The following is an 8,385-nucleotide window of genomic DNA, read 5'->3' as shown; positions in this document are numbered from 1 at the left end:
ATGGGTGTCTTTTTCTCCCTTTTAGATAGGGTTCAAATAACTGCAGATCTGAGAAAAGGACTCCATTAAAGGTAATAGGAGATTTGTATCTGAAGTGGATGCAGAGCTGTGGAGGGTGAGGAAGAGATTCAGAGTATATTAACTGAATTCTTTTCTGCTGAGGACTCCACTTCTCTTTGCCCTCTGCTACCTCCTTGCTGCAAATAGGATTCTCTCTTTTACCAGTCATACAGATATCCTCATACTTTCCTAAGGTTTTTGGCTGTTCTAACCAAGGGCGGCCAGCAGATTAGGAATAAGAAGCATTCTTTTTATGATCTTTTCCTGTAGAAAATACCCATAGATACTAGAGCAAGGAGACTAGAAACTGTCAGTCCGTATTGTCACTGATGCTCTTGAGAGTGAACTTGTCACATCTCAATCTCTTTTTTTCCTGTTGTACATGCTTTGTCAACCATATCTCTGGCTATATTTACGTTTACATATGTAGGCATGTGTGCATATGTGTGTATTTATATAGATCTCACGTTTCAATGAGGACTTCTTCCTGTTTCTGTTGTCAATTCAGATGAGACAGTGCTAAAGGATTTAAAATACATAAACACACACATATACACATACACACACACACACACACACACACACACACACACACACACACACACACACACATATATATAGTTAGACACCACATGATTTCCTAGATTTGATTTTTGGTTCAGATTAGCTGCAACTATTCTTTAACATAAATGTTTTGATCTTTGAAAAGTCAACTTGAAAAGTTAAAAGTTTTAACATGTCAAAAATCACTGACACATTAAGTATAGTTTTCTTTTACTCCTGAACCTAAACCAAATAAATAACACTATTTTAGTATTTTATAGTCAAATTTATTTCAATATTAAACATTTTATATCTGTTTTTAGTATCACATAGAATTGTACATCTTAATGGGGTTCATTGTGATATTTCAAATATATGCATAGAAGCATGTATTGATAATATCCACCTACTCCTCTTCCTATTCTATTCTTCTCTCACATAGGGTTAAGAAGATGCAAGCGGGAGACAGGACCTTCACTCCAAATGAAAACAGTTATGGGTTTGGGATACTAGCCTCACATGGAGCCAGTGCTCTGGAGGGGGAAGCACAGTTCTAGGATCTATTGATTTTATTCTTTTCTGCAGAAAGCCGCTCTGCTCCCTGCCTTCTGCTAACTCTTCTTGGTCCCAAATAGGATTCTGACCTCACTTGGCCAACTCTAGTAGAGTCTCATACATAGACACCAAAGTTGATAAACACCAGCAGTAAGAAGGCGCCCTCTATGACTTGTTCTCCCTTTTTCTACTTCAATTCCAAAAACAAAAAAAGTTCCTTGGAGAAGCTTGACATGGTAGGAATTCAGAAACTGCTTCAGAGAAATTTTATTCCCATGGTTGTTCTTGAGAGTGAATATCTAAATCTAAATCTCACTGTAGGTTGTGTGTGTATATGCATGGTGCTTTTATAGTACATATTCATTTATATCTTACATTGCACTGGTGAGCTCATCATTGGATACTGATTTCAACTCACGCAGGACAGTTCTAAAGGATCAAAAAGGAACACAGTAAGACACCATGTGACTGACAACATTTTGGTTCAAATTAAGTAAAATTAAACGATTGACATTTAAGTTACAAGTAATTAGTTATTTGAAAACTTGTATCCTTTCTCCATAGAACTGAATGTATGTTTTAATGAAGATATTTAGACTGAAAAAGCTTAATCTGTGACTCAAGTTCAGTTCCTTACTATTAAATTTAACTACAATGTGAAAAGAATTTTGTTTCATTATTTCATATTCAACTACAACTTCTAGGAATAAATATTTTACTCCATCTAAATTTCTGAGTCTCATGTCTCCTTATTGGTCCCTTATTTTCACCATCACAGATGTCTTCTCTTTCCTCACATAGGGTCAAGAAACAGTAGACCTGAGGCAGTGCTCCACATAAAGGGATGAAAGAATTGGATTTTGGCACCTGCCTCCCTTGGTAGTGGAGCACTTGAGGATGAGAGGGACACTTCTAGGGACGTTAGCTATATTCTTTTCACTCATGCCTCAACTGCTACTTCCTCCTTGGTCCAGATCAGTTGCTCTCCTCCCTTACTCCACTCTGTAGACTGTCATATGTAGCAACTAAGGGTGACAAACACTAGTGGTAAAAATATTGCATGTATGGCTTATTCTTTCTTTTGTCACTTCTGTCCAAAAGGCTGAGATATTATATATAGAAGCTTACCCAAGAAGACATTGGAAGTTGAAAGGAACGTTATATTCTCATAGATACTCTGACAGTGAACATCCCAAATATCAGTCTCTATAAATTTGTGTGTATGCATGTATGTACATATGTTTGTGTATGTATGCATACACACACACACATATATATATAAATTTACATCTTACATTGTATTGGTGAATTGACTCGTCTTGTTTTTGATTAGATGGGAGGGTGCTAAAGAATTTAAAAAGTACTTACTGACTAATTTTAGTTAAAATAACAAGTTACAATTACTCTTCAACTTATAAAGTGGATGACCTTTAAAAATCTCTTGTTTAAATCTGTTATCCGGAATCAAATAAACCATTTTTTCTGGAGATGCTACCTAGGGTTGTAACACATATTTTAGTTCTAGGCCGGGGATTTAGCTCAGTGGTTCTGTCTCCTGCCTCACAAGGGCAAGGACCTGAGTTCAATCACTCATACCGGAAAAAAAAATTTTTAGTTCTATAAAAAATGAAATTACACAAATTTAAGTACAGTTGTTTAATAATGAACCTGAATCAACATGTAGCAATTTCTCTGGTGCAATTGAACTTCACTGCCCAGGAACCCACCTTTCTAGTTCCTTTTATCCAAATTGATCCCCAAAGATAGGTACCTACATATGCTAGAGAGCTACCATTTTGAAATAATATCAGTGATACTCTGTATTGCCTATGAACTTCCAAATCTCAACCTCTTTTTCTGTATATATATATATATATATATATATATATATATATGTTTGCATATATACAGCCCCATTTCCACTTATCAACATGTATTCGATTTTCTCTCTCTCTCTCTCTCTCTCTCTCTCTCTCTCTCTCTCTATATATATATATATATATATATATATCTTACAGTTTACTAGTAACTCCATTACAGGGTTCTGATTTGAATTCATATGGGGTAGTGCTTAAGGATTTAAAAATACATAGTGTCAAACACACGATTTCTTTTATTTAATTTTCTGATTCAAATTAGCTAATATTCTATAAGGAATACTTTTTCACATATAAACCAGTTATTTGTAAACTCATCATTTGTTGATAAAAATGAGTCTTTATATGTTTATAATGAATATTGATCTATAAAAACTTTAATGACCCAAGAGTTAAGTTCAGTTCCTTACTATTCATCCTAAACACAATGGGAATGCATTCAGTGAATTAATTTCTGATTCAACTGCAGTTTCTAGGCATTTAGTTTTCTAAATAGCAGTTTCTGCTTCAATTGTAATTTTACCTCATTTAAATTCCTGATTTTTAAATCAGTATCCACTTCTTAATTTTAGTTTCAAAGTTAGGTCTCTGCTCTCAAATAGAGAAACTCCAGGATGAAGCAGGAGCTCCATCCTATCTGATGATGGGTATAGGTTTGGGGCATGAGCCTTTTTTCTTTTTTGGTATTGGTGCTCAAACTCAGGCCCTTGCGCTTGCGGGGCAGACTGCGGAAGCACTGAGCTAAATCCCCAGCCCATGAGCCTCTTCCTATGGTGGCAGATTTCTGGAGGGTGAGGAACACTTTTAGGACTCCTAGCTTCATTGTTTTCCACTGAAGCCTCTTCTGCTCCCTCTCCATTGTTGTCTCCTCCTTGCTCCAAATGGAATTCTCTACTCTTTTGGCCAACAGAATTTCATATGTTATAACTAACTGTAATAAATTCTAGGATTAAGAAGATCCCCTCTATGTCTTAGCTCTTTTCTACCTCATACCAAAAGGCAGAGTATTCCACACAGATCTTACCATGAGAGGACACTGGAACTCTATATTCTCATGGATGCTTCTACAGAGACTATCACATATCTCAATCTTTCTATATGTTGTGTGTGTGCGTGTATATACGCATATTTATACAAGTGTTTATTTATATCTTACTTTTCATTCATGAATTCAAGTGAGGCTGCTGCTTTGATTTCAGATCCTTCACTAAAGGATCAAAAGGTAACATACCACATGACTTTTTACTTCAAGTTAGCTACTTCAATATATAAACTATCTTTAAAAACTTCACATATAAGTCAGTTATTTAGAATCTAATAGGTCATATTCTCTAGAAATTATGCTTTATTGTGTTTTAGTCCTGTCAAAATGTAATGAATAAAGCTTTAAGTACAGTTGTTTACACATGAATCTGAATTAATATATAACTTTTTGTGGTATAATCTATTTTAAATTAAACTTTAGTTTGTTGGAACACATTCCTCTTATCCCATCTTACTGACCACTTAAAATGTCAGATACTCTGTAGGTCATGCTGTGAATTTCCCAAATCCCAATTTTTCTCTTTCTTTTTGTGCATGTGTGTCAGTGTATGAATTCTTGTATGCTTGTGTTTGTATGCATATATATGTACATGTATATATGATACCTATATCTATTTGTAAGTCACTGTTATATGTATATTTCACAAGTAGTTCCAGCATAATGTAGATTGATACAAATTTATATGGGTCAGTGCTAAAGTTTTTATGTATATTTTTATAGAAATAAATCTTTAAATGTTTTTCATGCGTATGTGACCTGTGGAAAAGTTTAATGTCTAAATCTTTATGTTCAGTTTTTCACAATTAAACCTAAAGACAGTGTCAGCATTTTGTGGCTTGATTTATTTCCAATTCAACTGCAGTTTCTAGGTACAAATCTACTTATAACTCATGTAATTTCTTGATTCTCAGGACCCTCCATCTGCTCCTTACTTTCATCACTTATAGGTATCTTCTCTGCTCTTGCATAGGGTCAAGAAACTACAAACCTGAGGTAAGGGCATCCCAGTGTAATTTATCTTTTGTACAATATAATCTAAAGAAAGAAAGTTGCCTGTGGATGCTACAAGGAGATTTAGAGAAAGTATCAAAGATACTCCGTACTACCGTGACTCTTCTTGAGTATGAACATCCCAAATCTCAATCTCTACCTTTTTTTTTTTTGGTACAGAGGATCGAACTCGGATCCTTCTACTTGCGGAACCACTCAGCTAAATCCCCGGCCCCATCTACCTTTTTCTATATGTATGTATGGCTCAATCTTAGGACTGCGAAAAAATTTAATGACTCAAGATTTAAGATTGGTTCATTACTGTTGAATCTAAGCACAACATGAAAGCTTTCATGGCTTATTTGAAATTCAACTGCTGTCCCTAGGTACAAATCCCTTTTATTTCATCTAATTTCCTAATTCCAAACTATTGATTCTTTATTTTCTCTATCATAAATGTCTTCTCTGTTCCTACACAGGGTGCTATAGTTTGCATATGGAATGTCCCCAAAGGCCCATGTATTGAAGATTTGGTCCTCAACTTGGTGCTAGTTGGAAGGTAGAAATTTTAACTGTTGGGGCCTACTCAGAGGTGTCAGGTCATTGAAGGGTCACCCTCAAAAGGGATTGTGAAATGCCAATCTCTTCCTCTCTTTGCTTCTGTTTGCTGTGAGCTGAGTAGCTTGCTCTACTAGTCACTCTGCACCGTGACATACTTCACCCACAGGTCCCAAAGTAATACAGCCAGCTATGGGTTGCAACCATCAAACCTGAGTCAAAATGAATGTTTCCTCTCTTTAAGCTGATTATTTAAGGTATTTTGTTATGGTAACCCAAAAGTAACACGGGGTCAAAAATCCACAGGTTGGAGGGAGTGACTCCATCCAATGCTGGGGTCTGTTTTGGTTTGTGCAACCAGCTTCACATGGTATCCAGGCTCTGGAGAGTAGAGAACACTTTCAGGACTGCTTGCTACATTCTTTTCTGCTGAAGGCTGCACTGTTCCTTGTCTGCTGCTACCTTCTCCTTGGTCTAGAATTTTCTCCTCCTCCATTTGTCCGCTCTAGCAGAGTCTCATACACAGGAAATAAATATGTTTTCTAAGCATTTTCTACTACTAAAGGAGACAAACACTAACAAGAACAAGAATCTATATGTGCTGTTTATCTTTTATTTGTCACAATAAAAATACCTACAAATACTATAAAGATTTATAAATAGTATCAAAGACACTCTGTATTAGGAGCAGGAACAAATCCACACATATATAGTCAACTGATTTTCAATGAAGAACACATCGGAGACAGGACATTCTTCAATAAATGATACAGGGAAAACTGGATATTAACATTCATAAGGATGAAAGTGGACCCATCCATTCTTGTGGCATCCTTGAGCCATATTAAATGTATCATTAAACCAGTATTTCCTAAAGGATATTTAAAGGAGCACTAGATTAAGGTAATAATAGAAATCAATAACAATAGGACTACTTTAAGTATAAAAATAAATTCAAACTATAAGAGATAAAAGATGTATGTATTCTCTCGGGATTGGGAAAAACTTCCAAACTGTAATATAAAAGGCACTACTTAGAAAGAAAAGTACTGATATATTTGACTACATGAAGCTTATAAAGTGCTAAAGAAAAGCAAGACAATTGAAAATTACTTGTACATAAAGCTAAAAAAGAATTGACGTATCAAATAAAGAACTTTTCAATATAGGGCACAAACCTAATTTTTTATTTTTGTTACACGGGATCGAACACGGGTCCTTGCATTTGCCCAACAGGTGGCAAAACCACTAAGCTAAATCCCCAGCCCTAAAACTCCTAATTTTAAATGAGCACATGTACTTTGAAAATTATGAATTCCTATTGTTCTATAAAGAACTTTTGTTGTGCTATTTTTTATTGTTAGCAGAAAACCTAAAAATAGAGATTTAGAGTTTTCAAGTCATTTTCACATGTAATACTTTTACCTTTATTATTAATTTGCATAACATAATACCTAGTAAGTAGATTTGTAGATAGTATTATTTGAATAATGTAAAGTTTCAAGAAGTTTAGTGACCTACTGGGTGTCAAGTGACTATGAGAAATTGGAGACAAGTATTGAATTCAGCTCTTTCTCCAAATGCAATGCCAATCTCCTGGATTAAAGCACCAATATTTATTCCTGAAAATGCCTTCTAATATGCAGCAAGCTTTAGCACTTTAAAAACAGAACAATTTGTTTTGCTTGGAGTGAGATGAAAAGGAAATGTTTATCTCCATCTTCCTATGTTGTATATATATGTATGTACATATGCATGCATTTACATGTATATAGACACACTCATTCTGTTCATTCATATCTTATGTTGCATTGATGATTCCGCTGAAGTGTGCTGTTTTGAATTGAGATGGGATAATTCTAAATGATTAAAAGATGCAAAGAAAGACAGGAAATGACTTCCCAGATTGTTCTCAAATTGTTACAATTAACTTTCAACTTATAAACTCATTGATTCTTAAAAACTTCCATTGTAAATCAGCTATTTGGAATCCATTATATTCCCTAGAAAAAATACTTTTATGATTGTAGCAAACAGTCCTGTCAAAAAAGTAATGACGCAAGATTTAAGTACAGCTTTTTACTATAAAACCATAATCTAACAGCTCTTTGCAGTTTGTAAGAAGCCATCCTCTAAATCCCATATAATGTCCTAATGCTTCCTAAAGTCCCTCTAACCCTTCCTTACCTTCACCCATCATTGATGCTTTTTCCCTGCTATTTGTTTTAGTACCAGAGGACAAATGACCTTGAACTGGCAAGGCAGGCGCAGTGCCACTAAACTACATCCCCCACCCTTCCCTGCTCTTTACGCAGCCTGTACTGGGGTTCCATCCAATATGATGTTTAGTTTGGGTTTAGGCACCTGCCTCACTTCATGGCAGAGATCTGGAGCAGGAGGGATAGATACACCCAGGTTCAATCATCTCTGTTCTTTTCTGCTCAGGGCATCTCTATTCCCTATCCACTCTTACCTTTTCTCATTCCAAATAGAATTCTCTTTCTCTTGGTCTACTCAGAAAGTCATGCACTTGAGGATTCTGATACTCCATAAGATTTATGAGTACTTATAAGTTTTGCTACTTATTAAAGGTCTATAATAAATTCTCCACTATAGTTATTTTTAAACAGATTTAAAAAGAAAATTATTTACAGAACTTTATACTCTCTAAAGAAATCTGTTATTGTTTATGATCACAATACCTTTTATAATTCAGATCAGTCAACTCACCCCTCGTTATCATTGCCAGAGGATAAC

Source organism: Heterocephalus glaber, unplaced genomic scaffold (assembly GCF_053883595.1).
Source record: "Heterocephalus glaber isolate CG9 unplaced genomic scaffold, H.glaber_assembly_v1.0 deba00001666, whole genome shotgun sequence".
NCBI classification, from domain to species: domain Eukaryota; kingdom Metazoa; phylum Chordata; class Mammalia; order Rodentia; family Bathyergidae; genus Heterocephalus; species Heterocephalus glaber.
The sequence above is the reverse complement of the archived record's forward strand: the minus strand, read 5'-3'. Positions refer to the sequence as shown.